Source organism: Rhipicephalus microplus, chromosome 1, assembly GCF_043290135.1.
Source record: "Rhipicephalus microplus isolate Deutch F79 chromosome 1, USDA_Rmic, whole genome shotgun sequence".
Taxonomy (NCBI): Eukaryota; Metazoa; Arthropoda; class Arachnida; order Ixodida; family Ixodidae; genus Rhipicephalus; species Rhipicephalus microplus.
Genome location: NC_134700.1, coordinates 170560084 through 170575551, shown reverse-complemented (window position 1 = coordinate 170575551; position 15468 = coordinate 170560084).

Sequence of the window (15468 nt, the reverse complement as noted above, 5' to 3'; positions counted from 1 at the left end):
GATACAGAGACAGCTGTTTCGGGTTGAAGTGTGTTACTTTTCGTGTTGTCTATTGTTATAATGCTATCACCATCATCGTTATTATGATTATCATCATCACCACCATTGCTACAACCAACAACGTCACGTGTAACGTCCTCTGCGTGAAGCATATTCGTTCTAGAGACCCCCAGTTTTTCCTGTCCTTCGCAAACTGATTATACCTCCTATGACATGGTATGGCTGCTGTGGCTGAGCATTTGAAATGGTATCATTTCACCTGTAACTTATCGCTAACGACTTGCCTCACGACACGTTTTGTTAATGCATTTGAGCACCAATGATCTCTCATGCTCTGCACTTGTTGTATCCGACCTCCACTTCTTTTTCATATGGCCGCGTCTTCGCGAATGAACCTCGACTCGGAATTCTTCCCAGAATTTACCTACTAGATCACAGCACCACTTATCGACTATAAAGTGTACGCTGGTTCTGAAAGAGGCATTCGGCCTTTTTTTTTTTTTTTTTTGCGGCCGTGGGCTGCTTGAGAAGGGCGCGCCGACAAAGTTTTCGCTCAGGAATCGCCGTGTCATGTCGTGCAACAGTAGTGGTTTTCTCAGAGGAGAGGCAGCACCGCTGGGAACGTTTCTAATTCAAAGAATGAAGTCGTGTGATGAAAAAGTAGCTGCAACGAGAATATCACGTGGCTCTTTTTTTTTGCCCTATAAACTACAGTGTCGTGCCTGTTTACGTCTTAAAGCTACGCAAGCCTTGCAATTTTTCTTATATAGCTCGCTGCGCAATGTATTTATCTGGTCGTAATACATAATATCCTAGAGATGAATAATCCATCATGACAAAAGAAAAATCTTCCGTTGCATCAGACTTGACAAGTCAACGCTCGTTTTCCTCGATGGCGGTCAGACACAGGGAATGTTAATGCAAATAAAACAACCACAGCAGTTGAGGTGATAGCCATCACGGTGAGCAGGTTTTTCGGTGCTGTGGTATACCAAAAATTAAAAATAACGAGGAATGCATCTTGAAGGCAAGGGTTTTCTAAGAGCGTTTATAGGCGTATAGAAGACACGTCTATAGTGTGCGTCATAGTTTTGACAGACTCACAGTCGACACGTAGATACCATTACAGCGGCAAACTTTGAGAGCCACGTATCCCGTTTAGGATCGGAGCACGCCGATTCCTAGTTTACTTTGTTTGAGCTCACGGCAACAATTTTTACTGGGCAAACTGTAAGAAAACGCCCGGGTGCGGGCACACGTGCTCCGAGAGGTGGAGTCGACACAGCGTTTAAGCGCCGCTCTGATTGTCTACACAATGGCTGAAGTACTCGGCTGCTGAGCTGCAGGTCGCAGGATCGAATCACGGCTGCGGTGACCGCATGTTTGATGGAGGCGAAAATGTTCTAGGCCCGTGTGCTCTAAATTGGGCGCGAGTTAAAGAAGGCCAGGTGGTCGAAATTTCCGGAACCCGCCACTGTGGCGTCACTCATAATCATATGGTGGTTTTGGCACATTAAACCCTACATATCATTCATGAAATCGACAAAGCGGTAAAATACAAGCCTATAGCCCTGCAGCCCCCCCCCCCCCACACAAGACACAACATTATGCTGTATTAAAAATAAGGTTATACCACCATCGCACAACGATCTCACACTAGAGCCAGGTAGTCCTGCGGAAACTGCAAATGTGCCAGCATTTCAGTCTGCACCACGCCGTACATTCTGCAATATGCTCCTACAGATAGCTGTTATGCAAAGAATTCGTATATTTTTACCTCACGTTTTCGGCATGCGCAAGCACACCCATGTCATGTTCCTTGATACATTAATGAGAGGCCAAGGATGCATGCAGTTATGCTCGACGAACCAGCTCGAGCAGGTTAGCTGACTGAGAAGGGCAGCAGATGTGGCTACCCTGCAGAAGATGGCAGCTACAAAGTATGGCTCAGCTGACGTACTCACCCGATTAAAGCTGGAAGTGAGTATTCCTAGTTTAAAAAATGTGCCATGACAAGGTTCATATGGTTGCTGCTTTACCAACCATCGACGTTTGCACTTGTCCGGCCAGTGTGAAACAATAAAATTTCAAGGTGCACATGTGTGGATACTTATTTAGGCGGCTTAATAGTAATCTATGAGTTGAGCCTGTAAATGTGGAACCAGAAGAACCTGATATTCGACGGTGGAAATAATGCCTCGACAAGCCTCATATGCCATAGCACACTCCGCGTTCTCGTGTATATGGGTGGTACTAATTAGCCGGTATGGTACAAGTGCATAAACTATACTGTACGGGAGCAGACTAGAAAAGTGTCTTGGTTGACAACGCTTGTAAACACATAATATACAAAACATAGGTGTTGGCCCAAATATGCACATGTTTCCTAAGTGTAAACACATACAAAACATTACTTGTAGGCCATTGCGTTATGGTCATTTTGAAGTAGCCTTTCGTATTGTCTTCTATCCGTGTTGCGTTTTGCACTTAAGATATTTTGTGGACTGCTGTGATGACGGACTGCTTAGAAGCACGTGGAACATAGACAAGTAAAAAATAAGAATGGTCATGTCCCTCTTTATCAATCTTTTATTTTGTTTGCACTGTGTAATAAAAGATACTATAGAAGAGTTTAAGATGTTCCAGCCCAACTCATGTCTTGTCTACCATGTAATGTTTTCAGGGGCGAAGCTCCTTATGGCGTGGCTTGTGCGTCCCCGTTGTGAGTAACAGCCCCTCGTTAATTTTTGGACCAGCCATAGAGGGTGGTGCTTATGCAAATGGTACGACACTAGAGGGCGTTACTAGTAGAAAAGAAGGATTGACGTCACACGTACGGAAGGAGAGAAAGACGATCGCGTGACTACGATCACGTGTTATTCGGTGGCACCATACACCAGGGGGCGCTCAATAGTACAATAAAAGCACCGTTTTGGCGTGCGCGCTCAATCATAGGCTCGGCGACAGAGGGTGGACAAATCTGCCGAGTGGCGTGCGCGCAGGGCGGCGGCGGCTCGCGCTCGAAGAAGGGACCCCGACGTGCGGTCGAGCGAGGCAGAAGCGCTCGCGAAGCTGCGTGGCGGTGCCGCGAAGACCCTGCAGTACGACAACGGGAGGCCGAAACGGCGTGCGGACCCAGCTTAGCCTCACTCTCCATCATTCACCCCGTGGATATGCTGTCATTTTTTATTTATGTATTATGTTTAAAATAGAAATTATTTCTCTGGTCCTCGCGTGTCAGTATACGTACGTGTGCACCACTGCTGTGCAATACATGAAACAGAAAAAGAAAGAATGTTCTAAATTCATTGAGAAATTTGAATGAAAAAAAAGGTTTGTAGCTTTTTCAAACTCGCCACACGAAAGCCGAAATGTAGGTGCTATGGCAGATCAAGCAACTAAAATATTTTGATGACCACCTCGCCGCGTTGGTCTAGTGGCTAAGGTACTTGGCGGCTGACCCGCAGGTCACGGGATCGAATCCCGGCTGCGGCGGCTGCATTTTCGATAGAGGTGAGAATGCTGTAGGCCCGTGTGTTCGGATTTGGAAGCACGTTGAAGAATGTTAGGTGGTTGAATTATTTAGAGCCCTATACTACGGCGTCTCTCATAATCATATGGTGGTTTTAGGACGTTGAACCCCACATATCAATCAAATTATTTTGATGACAATCATATGAGATACCGTGAAAACGGGGCTGCTTTAAAATCTAGCAGGCGCCCACATGTGCAGATGTCTGCTTTGGCTTGTTGCGTACATGTCAACTTCAGCCCCTGATGACAAGCACCGAGGCGAATGTATAGATTGGTTCACTCATAGAAAGTAGAGTCGAGTGCAGGGCGCGTCTGCATTTCTTTTTCTTGCAAATGCGTAGTCATTTAGATTTGCTCAAGTCTGGCGTTGGTTGATAATTCTTTCTTCTTTTGACCATCTAGAGCCATGCACAAACTATGTTTGAACGTCAAGTTGCAGTTACGAGGGACAGTAACATGAAAAGTACGGTCCCTTTAAAAGTGGACCGTACTGTACACGTTTGAGCAGCTTAGCAGGTCGGTGCGTGTATGCCTAACGTTATGAGTGGTTATCATGCTGATTCAAAACTGCACCAAAACATATAAGTTAGTCTGACCGTCAAGAACTTTATTAGACGGTCCTGAGGAGTTTAGGCCACCAGGGTGTCCACGAGGGACATCCCAGCAGCCGCTACTGTAAATGACGCCCGAGTCGAGGTGGAAACGCGGTTGTGTTCCACCACTTCTTGGGCCCCCATGGACTGGCTTTATTTAGTGTAGGAGGTTGGAGCTCCTGAATGCCTCTTCCCAGCTCGGACTCACTGGTGAGAGGTCCCTGAGTTAACGCGGGACATTGCCAGAGCATGTGTTGAGAACATTTTTTTTTTCAGAAGATACACTATATGTGTGTCCAGACTGTTGCCATGTAGTATATCTCCTAGAAAAAAATGCTCTCGTCTTGCTACGCTAACATGCTGGTGTGCGTACGTGAAGTTTTCGTGTGGATTCCTGTATACTTTGCCTTTTCTCATATACTGTGCGAAAGCCTGCTTATGAGTAGAACAAGCATCTGCACTGACCCGTGATGTCAGACCCTGCAGCCGCTAATTTTGACGACGAAAGTATTTCGGCGCATACAGTGAGGTAAGTGTACCGGGCCCCCCATTCCCGGAGACGTCTTGCTCTAGAACCTTCACTAGGGCCAAATTTCGGCCAATCGCAACACTGAACATTCGATTAGCTGGGCCAGTTGACCAATCACAGAGAACACTTAAGAAGTGAAATATTTGTCGATTTGGTCTGGAATTTCTAAGATGATATAAATTTGTAACAGCATGTGATGCTATATATTTATTCATTCGCTTTGGATACACATACGCATACGAAAAAAAAAAGCATGGTTGATCCCTCCTTTATTAAATTCGGTATAACACGGAAGTGAAACTTGTACTTACAGATATAGTTGAATTTTTATTGTACATTGATATAAGAGGGACACAATGTATCTTGACACCACGCCATTGAGCTTAGAATGAAATGTCAGTACCGACGTTTGAATTCTAAGCAAAATGCACCCAGTTATAAGATGTACGCCGTTTGGATCCTATATTGAAAAACATGGAATCACGTTTTTTTTTTTGCATTTAACCCCATGATCTAAAGCACGCAAGCAATCGAGACACTGCCGACCTTTTCGCGTTATTGCACGAAGTTAAAACAAATCCCATTCAGTGCTCTTGGTACAAGCGGTAACGGAAAGTTTCAGAGAATATGTAGAAGTTCAAGCCTTGAATAACACCGACGCCATCCGTGATTCAACTGTTTGGAGGCTACGGCGACATTTCGTTTTTTTTTTTTGTTGCAATAAGCGCGACAGAAAGTTCTTATGTTTGAAGCATTTATCATCATTAGTGAGTACGGAAAAACCTTGCGACCTCTTTTCACCGTTAACTGTCTGCATGCAACGTCGGCATGCGGTATCTATATTATGGTTGTACACATGCTCTAATGCGTCTAAGTGTTCTCTTGCTCGAGAAAATAAATAATATGAGACCTAGCCCTGACCCATATGCAGCTCGCCATGAAGTAATAGGAACAATTTTATAAACGTCGTTTGGCTGTGAGAGCAAACGGGGCCGTTTGGCTCTTGCTCCCCCCCCCCCCCCCGCCTCCGTTTAGGGGCAAAGCTCCTAAAGTCTGTCCATGCATGTCTCTTTGTAACCGGTTCATAACCACTAACGTTGATAACCACCTAGTTGTATGACTCACTCAGCAGGTGGCGCTGGTGTGACAACAAATCGACGGACACACGGATTTACGGGCGGAAGTACAGACGGTCGGACAAAAACACGGACACACGCACGATGGATGGAAGGATGGAGAGACGGACGGACGGAAGCATGGACGAACAGACAGACGGATAGACGAACTCATGGACGGACAGAAGCACGGACGGACGGACTCACGAATGCACGGACAGGGGGTGCGCCTACTCTTCCTCCGTGCGCGCCTACAGCTAACACGAAGCTCCACCCTGGCGAGCTGGCTGAGAATCAGTTAGTAGCACAGAGCGCCCGCGAGATGTATTACGGGCACGTTTTAGCGTGTCCTTGTAATGTCACGCACGCTGACGCGCGTGGTAAACGTGGTGCGGAACTACCTCTGGCTTTGCCAGGTGTGCATCGTACTGTAGGTTCTTTGTAACGCGGAAGAACAGCGAAGAATCGGACACTTCGCTGAAAACTGCGACGCAGCGGTTGCGCAGCAATGCCTATATACGATTATTCTCCGATACGGTTTCAGCGATTGTGCGCGGTCGGATACTTTCTCGAGACTTTGTTGTCGAAAGGGCGGACGCGGTCCGATGTAAAGTACGTCTATGACGCGGAAGAGAGTGCTACCTTTAGACGTAGTGCCAAGCATTGTAGGGCGTAAACATATAGGTAAGTGTGTTCACATAGCTCTTGCGAAGCTCGACGTAGTGTGCAGGTTGCTCGTTATGCACCCACTTTGAATTGAAATTAACAGTTTATAAGGCAGCCCTGAGGTAGCATTTGGCCCAGTGACAGCTGTTTTGAGCGAGAACATCACATTTAAACAGTTAGTATTCGCAGCTTTTGCGCCATAATGCGTTGCTGGGCAAGCTGGTGCATGTCTAAAAATAAAAATAGAGTGCAAATAAAGACGGGACACAGGAAACAAGTAGATAGGGCAGAACACTCACTACCAACTGATTTATTTACGAAATGATTGTGGGGAAAAATGCGGAACATACGTAACAAACGCGGCTGTGCAAATCGCAAAGCAGCTCATGTCAGAACTAAAGCATATCAAAAACTAAAGCATATTGCGGCATAACAATTGAAACTCGCGCCCCCGCGAACACACTGACGTCGAGCTGACGCAATTATCACCCTTCAATTTTATATGAAACGCCTCTAACAGTTCACGTGCAGCCGTTTCCCTACTGCGTCCCAGCACCTTTAGTTCATCAAACAGAGGCACACAACCACACAGTGCAGAAAGATGGGTGCTTTTGTCATTCGAGAGCGTCATCTCATGCTCCCGGGCCCACTGGTTTGTACACCTGCCCGTTTGGCCGATGTTTTATTTGCCACAGCTCAATGGCAATTCAAATACCACACCAACTTACCGTTAGTTTACCCTACCGTTAGTTTTTGATATGCTTTAGTTTTGATATCAGCTGCTTTGCGATGAGTGCAGTCACGTTTTTGACGTATGCTCTGCATTTCTTCCCACATTCCTTTCGTAAATAAACCAGTTGATAGATAGAGAGCGTTCCATTCTGTCTACTTGTTTCCTGTGTCCCGTCTTTATTTGCGCTCTACTTTTATTTTTAGTCGTACTATATATTACAGAAGCTGTTTCGCTGCGCGCTTTCCTTTGTGGTGCGTTGAACGGCTATATAGCATAAACCCACAAAATGCTCGTATCGCAGTCTCTAAAATAAAATTTGAAGCTGATGATGAATCGTGAAATGAATGTCTAAGGCAACCTTCACATGAAAGGCCAGTGTAAAGCGGAGATAAGTGGTGTTAGCGGAAATGAAAACGTGTTGCAGTGGTCGTGCTTTAACGAAGTCGACTCGCCGTCGTCTGCAGACAGTTCGTAAGCTTGCGGTTGGCTGTCGTCTAAGCATGATACCTAAAAAAAATAGGAATGCCTTTGAACAACCTGGTGAAAATTGACCTTGTGGTGGTTCCGTGGTTGACATGCATTTTGTGGTCAGTAATGCGACATACGTAGGTTATTACTGTTTTTCTATAGCAGTCATCGTCTTATAACCGATCTGAAACTTGAAGTGCACCACGAGCGTGGCGTGTTATCAAAAATTACATGGCACGCATGTCTTGCTTTCCACCTTAGGGCCTGTTACTTGTTTTAGTCATGCAGTCATGTCATACCATACCAGTTTTGCAATATGTCATGTGAACGAAATCACCGCTAGAGCAGCAAGACTATGACATGTAAATCATGACATTCATGGCATACATGTCACGGTTTTCATGTTATGACTAGTCACTTATGCTCATCATACAGTCATGTTGCGACATTGCCAATTTTGGTAAATATTTCGTTGTTGAAACGTCCAGGAGAGCTAAATGTCGTAGGTGGATAGATATATAGATACACAGACAGACAGACAGACAGACAGACAGACAGACAGACAGACAGACAGACAGACAGACAGACAGACAGACAGACAGACAGATAAATAGATAGATAGATAGATAGATAGATAGATAGATAGATAGATAGATAGATAGATAGATAGATAGATAGATAGATAGATAGATAGATAGATAGATAGATAGATAGATAGATAGATAGATAGATAGATAGATAGATAGATAGATAGATAGATAGATAGATAGATAGATAGATAGATAGATAGATAGATAGATAGATAGATAGATAGATAGATAGATAGATAGATAGATAGATAGATAGATAGATACGGTAAAAATCTCCGTAGTTCGTTTAGAAATGCTTCGCATTTAAATAAAATGGAACGGTGGCATGCTTCGCACAATGTCCTGCTCTTGGTCCTTGACATTTCTTGTGTAAAGGCGGGAAATGGGCGAACAAACGCAACATCCGGGGCCTTCGGCGGCCATTATTGTCAAATACTTTCGTGGTCATAACCATGTACTTTAGACAACGATGAAGCAGCTCCGACAGTGTAGATGTATGGGCCAGACATCATTCTCCTCCCCACTTGATGCTTAAAATTACGGTGGCCCGAGACCTCCCAATGCGCATTCCTATGTCGAAAGTGGGTAAGAGCCAGTCCTAAGGTAGGTCGACTTGACGATTGTTATAGCGCGAGATCAGAACGACGACAAAGGAAAAAGAAGTAGTAGGTCAATACCTTCGACAAGAAATTTCACAGTTTTAGAAAACTAAATTAATAAAAATAAAAAGTGCCGAAATATACATGTTGCACCAAAAGTGATAAGTAAAAAAAATTCATGTGACTCAAACGTGACTTGGCAGCTATGTAGTGAGGACAACGCCCAGTGCATTTAACTTCCGTGACCATCATATCTTGAAGCCTAGGCGCGTTATCTTGAAGAGAGCAAAAAAGTTTATATTTGGCAAGTTTGTTTTGCACGCAGTTGGCTATATTACAAAAAGTTGCCACTTGTTATCAATAATTATGTTTGAATGCACAGATCGACCTATAAAGAAAGAGCACGTAAGATTTTATGAGAAAATATTAGTTAGAAGCACAGCTATCTTTGTTCACGGAACACTAGGATGCAAAAACATCACGTTTTCAGAAAAATGGCTTTAAAGATTTGAATCGAATGTCCATGTAGCAAAGTATCTTTCAATACGCCTGACATTCACCTGGCTTATTCACTTTTTCATAAACGCCTCCCTGGGCGCCGCCATAGCCCTCCTTGGGCTGTGCAAATTGGCGCGTCCCCTCGAAAATGCACTGACAACGCTGCGCCCTTAGCCTTTGTACTCCCGCGCACAGCCCATCATGGTGGTGTTTTTTCCTTCCTGTGAAAAGGTGTATAGCTTGGGACCTCTTTTGAAGTAGTGCAAGCCTTTTTTTTTTTTTTTTGAGCGAGGCAAAAAAAAAGTATTGTATTCCTTGCTCGCTTTCCATCCCCGTGCTTCACAGTGGATCCACGCTTGGTTTATTAAATTGCTAATTTGCGTTTACACTTTTTTTTCGTCCTATACCTCACCAGGTGTCTTTGCGTATGAAATAATATAACTTTCTCCTTAAAAGGCCATAACTAAATACAAGCAGATCTAGGTCGAAATGGCATAGAAACAACAATGACTGCTGAACGAAAACGCGCGCCATTCGACTAGTGCAGTGCTTCATCCTAATAGTGAACACTAAAAAATGAAATGAAAACGTTATGTTCCGCAAGCTTTAAAGCGTACTTTGATAACTTAGTACTAAGTAATACGGTAATAAAAATATTTATGACGAGATGGTGCTATTGTAAAAACGGAAACATTCAGTTTCGGTTTCGCATGCATCCATCAGGGGTTGAAAAATGGTGATAACTATTGAGCGACTCAATATAGCTTCGTATGTTTTTTTCTTTAAGTAGTATTGAATGGTCAGAGAACTCGAAAATGTCAAATTTCTCCAATTGTCTAAAAAAATGCGTTTTTTTTAAAGTGGTGACCTACCATAAGGAACAAACAAGTGAACGACGACGATGCGGATCAGCAATTTGGTCACTCATCTCGGTCTGCGGTAAGCATTTCGAAGCTTTTCTCGTGTCTTTTATCGTCTCCGATGCGGCTGTATAGCGTGGCGCGGGTGATTGCATTGCACGGGCCTTGTGTCCACATTTAACGCAGACTGATGATGCGCCAAGCAGGGAGATGTGTTTTGCTCCGGACTAGGTGTATTTTGTGGCCCGCCATCATCGCTTATCGATGGACGGTAAATAAGTTGGAACGAACTGGCGAATTCAGGAAAACTTGATTTCTAGAACTGGTATACTCGATATACGCTGATCATTTCCTGCAGTTGTTTAAATTAGAAATCCCGGAAATTTTCAAACTTTCAGTCAGGCTGATGACAACTGCTATAAAATCTACTTTAATCCGACTGTAATCAACCATAAGGGCGAGATTTATTCCTACAGAACCGGCATTTATATCTGGTCTTTGGTGGCACCAGTATTAAGTGACACATTTTCGACTGTTTTTCACGAGCGCATGCATGCGAAGTACGGGTTTGTATGGCCCATTTTTGACGCTCATGTCGTTGGTTTTCAGTTCCTTCCACCCGCCAACTAGCTCCGCCAAATATTTTGCTTGAATACTGTGGTGTTCGGGCCCTATTTCGGTTTCGGTTCAATTACGTGTGGCGCCTCAAGCGACAGCGATGTCTAGAGGCACCGTTAGGAGTGCATAAGAGTCGTGTGTATACACGAGTACACAAAGTTGACTTGGTGACTAGCACTCGAAAGATGTGGACGTGTCCCTTCGATGCTCTGCGCCACGCCGCGTGGTGGCTTTCTGGCGTTCCCGCCGGCGGAGTCGGTCGGCGGGCTGCGGTGCTACGCTTCTTCGTCGTTAGCGTCGTGGCCACCTAGACACATTAAAAAATACCTTTTTCATACAGTCGCCCTTCTAATAAGCCCTAAACAAGTTTAACAATGGTGTCCTTTTTTTGGTGCCATTCTATTGCGCTATCTATTACATGGATATTCGACATTTTCGGTGTGTTTTTTTTTGCCGTCACCGTGGTGCTCTGTGTTAGGCACGAATTGATAACGTCATCCTGCACGTCATATGTTCTATGCGCTAGTAAAGACACGCAAGCGCTGGGGAGAAGCGCAGCCGAGGCAGCGATTGTAACAGCTGGCCGCCTAATGCGCACGAAGCGCACATGCGATGACCTCAGTTCGTGTGTAGGGCCTGGCGTCAACGGCTCGTCAAGCAAAGAGGAAAAGCTCCGCCAAGGAGGTGTGGGAAAGGACATCGCTGGGAAGGTGCTGAGGGGGTCTGCGTCACTTGCACAGCACTCAACTGTGAACTTTGCGTATGAAGTCGCTCGAGTTATTTCAAAAGACAGCAGGAGATGGCTAGCCAATTTCCCACACTCTCAAAAATTCGCAATTAGGCGACTGACTGCCAGAAAAACCACATGAGTGCCTGGAACGGCCGTATTCCTCTCTTCAAACAGCTTTTCAGTTACGCATCATCAGATTCGAAAGACTTAATTGCCAGCCTTACTGCGTATACCATTTGTGATTTCCCGCGCGGTGGACTGGACGGCTTTATGCTGTCCCATAGTAGAGTACCCAGTACTTAAAATCATTATTCTCTTTTGCTTAACACACAATAATTTGTCGTCGAATTCGATGCTTCCCCTTTGCAGTGAAACTGTGATTTCAACGCGATAGCGTTAGAGAGCTCATGTCGCAAAAATTCCGCCGTGTGCGTCGGCCCCGTTGGTTGTGAGCAAAAAATTGTTCGTGATCGAAAAAGCTCGTTACAGAGATCGCCGCGGGAGGCTGCTACTTGTCCACGCGTGCGCGCACGATCACACCGAAAAAACTGCGCATACCTAGAAAAAAGAAAAAAAAGTGCTCAAGGTCACGAGGCGCCGGTGATGCAGTTTTGTTTCCCATGCCACCCCTCCCTGCTTGGCTTCCAGCACTTTCCTCGCGACGAGAGGAGAGAGAAAGCAATTGCAGCATGCGACAAACCTTTGTAACTCCACTCGCACTAGACGGATTCTTAACTAAAATTTTGGCGGCGTTGAATTCATGAGGCAATAAGCTCTTCTAGTGAATTCCTTCCATGGTTACTTGACAAGGTGTTTCAGGGCCCGTTTAACGCATTTTGTTCGACATGTGTCGCGACGAAAACGAGTCCATTCGGCGATGTGTAGGCGCACTGTTTTGGAGGCCTCAAACTACGAAGAAAAAGGCCAGGATAGTGCAGCCATCGCCGCTACAAAGACACAGGAACTTTAAAACAGTTCTAAAAATGGACAAATTTGTCCATTTGGCGGAAAACATATGCTTTTCCAGGGACGTTGATCAAGCAAACAGCAAACGCTAGGTAATGTGCTGACATTTGTGAGGCATCGTCAGACTCCTTATGGCCTTCGAGATGGCGAGCGCGCGGCGTGTATCTTGGAAGCCATGCGATTGTTGCTTTAGATCAAAAACCTGTACATACCAATCGCGCGCGCCCCGCCGCGGTGGTCTAGTGAATAAGGTACTCGGCTGCTGACCCGCAGGTCGCGGGATTGAATCCCGACTGCGGCAGCTGCATTTCCGATGGAGGCGGAAATGTTTTAGGCCCGTGTGCTCAGAGTTGGGTGCAAGGTAAAGAACCCAGGGTGGTCGAAATTTTTGGAGCCCTCCACTACGGCGTCTCTCATAATCATATGGTGGTTTTGAGCCGTTAAAACCCACATGTCAATCAATCAAATCCATTCGCGCGCGCGCGCTGGTACAATCTACTATGTACGTGTGTGTGTGCGTGAGTGTGTGTGTGTGTAACAAAACATATTATTAAGTATGCACTTAGCGGTTTCAAAGCGCACTAGGGGCCGGATTTCGCTATCGCGTTCAATTCTTAAAGGCGAAGCTTAAGGGTCCCCCAATTTTTTCGTTAGACTTCTTCCAAGGAAAGTATAGGGGAACTTATTAGACCAAATTATAATGTGTATGTGAAGAAAGAAAAGTGGGTGAAAAGATAGCTTGCCGTGGGCAGGAACCGAACCTGCGACCTTCGAATAACACGCTCGAGGCTCTACCAGTGAGCTAGCACGGCGGCTATCCTCCCAGCCACTTCATTGGGTATATATGTAAATTGCACCACGGTGCACCATTTTTCGTTTCGACAGTCTCGTGACTCATACTTTTTCATTACTGTTTTCTAATAAACAGTGTTACGCATCTTTAGCCTGCCTGAATAAAGCTAACATGTCATGCCTTCAAAATAGAAAAAATTGAACATATGCACCCGTAACGTACAAAATTAAATAGTAGTGTCTGTACTGTGCACCACTGAGCCACAGTCAACAGCCCAGTGGCCGCACCGCCAGGGAGGGTAATCAAGTTCTACAATGATTTTAGATTCGAAAGATTCAATTATTTGTTTCAATCCTGGTCCACAAACTCATAAGTAGCAACATCAGTGAACGATTTTGTGTTTGTGAAGGCGATTCCAGCACAATGTGCCTTTACTCGAGAGCAAACGGTTGCGAAGCCGCGCGCTTGCAGTGCACGCACTGAGGAGTGGGCCTAGTAATGGCGATCAGTCTAGCATATGACGTATTTGTCTCTACCCTGAACGAAGCGGAGGTGAACGCATTGCGGCACTCAGGTTTATCGAAGCGCCTCCCTCCCGTTTCCCCCATGCACACGCCTATATATGTACTTAAGAACCACAGAACACTCGCCAATAAACTGATTCTATTTATCTTAATGTATAAAACAGCTGACATCGGGCCTCCTACTGGAAAAATGACAATGCCAGTTATGTTTTGACACCAATGCTCATTATGAAGTTGAATTCTTGATGATTGATTCGATTGATATGTGGGGTTTAACGTCCCAAAACCGCCATATGATTATGAGAGACGCCGTAGGGGAGGGCTCCGGAAATTTAGACCACCCGGGGTTCTTTAACGTGCACCCAAATCTGAGCACACCGGCCTACTTCATTTCCGCCTCCATCGGAAATGCAGCCGCCGAAGCCGAGATTGAAACCCGCGACCTGCGGGTGAGCAGCCGAGTACCTTAGCCACTAGACCACCGCGGCGGGGCGAAGTTAAATTCTTATAAGCCGAAGACGTTGGCGCAGATCATGGGTGCGTCACACGTAAATAAAAGCGCGCGGTCAAAACAGATAATGCGGACGTAATAAATATTGGATCGAGCCCTGGGTGACACGCTCGTTGCTTTTCCAACAATTTCCAGTCGCGCACTCATTGTGGGTTTTTCGGATTTTCAGATAATCTCTTCTAAAAAGATCAAAATACAAGGTGCTGGTTGGAATTAGGTGTCATATCAGATACATGTGATACCGGATAATAAGTTTACGAAGCATAAGATCCGATTAGGTCGGTTACTTGAATTAGTTCAGTGAAAGAGCACATTTTTATTCTTGTTTGTTGTTTTTTTTTTAACAACTGAGATCGTTGACCAAGAGGAACCTTTTGGAACCACACGTCTTTTTTCTACGTGGCCCTTCGAGATTTGCCGTTATGCTTTACAATATTAGTGCACGTGAAAAACACCGCATGGTCCATTTATCAGGAACCGTCCATTTCAGCGTGCTTCATAATCGTGTTGTGGTTTTGGTCCGTAAAACCGCAGATAGTATTAATTATCATCACTGTTTACCAGCCTTTTTCCTTCTACTCTCTTTGCTTTTCAGATACTGGTGTGTTTTCCCGAACTGTTTATGCTGCTTCTGGGTAAGTTCGATGACGCCGTCCGTCACAGTGATTGTATACTTAAGGCACGGAAAAAGGCGCTCTCTCTAGCAGAAGGACAAGCGCATAGAGATATAACATACGCTAAAAAATACGCAAGATGACGGAGGAAGTTACCTCCCCTCATCCCGCAAACTTTTTCGTGGTTATTAATAAAAATATCTTGTGTGAGTCGACTGCCTAAAACAATATCTTTGCCGAATGGCAACCTCTTAAGATTCCTTCTTGGAGGTGCGAGATCAAAATGCGCCAAGGAGAGCATCAATTATGCGAGACATTGATGCTAAAAAGCATCGATACCATGGTTGAAAATGTCATGTTTGCGCCAAAGGACTGGTGAGTCGACTCACTTAAAACTCAGATGGAGCCGTGTGTCTGAGTCTGAGTGAGTTTTAGTGAATGTTTTGGTGTGTGAAAGTCGGAGTGAATGCGGCTGAGAAAACTTTTTTTAATGAGCATGAGTCCGTGTGAGTCCACTTGACAAAAAA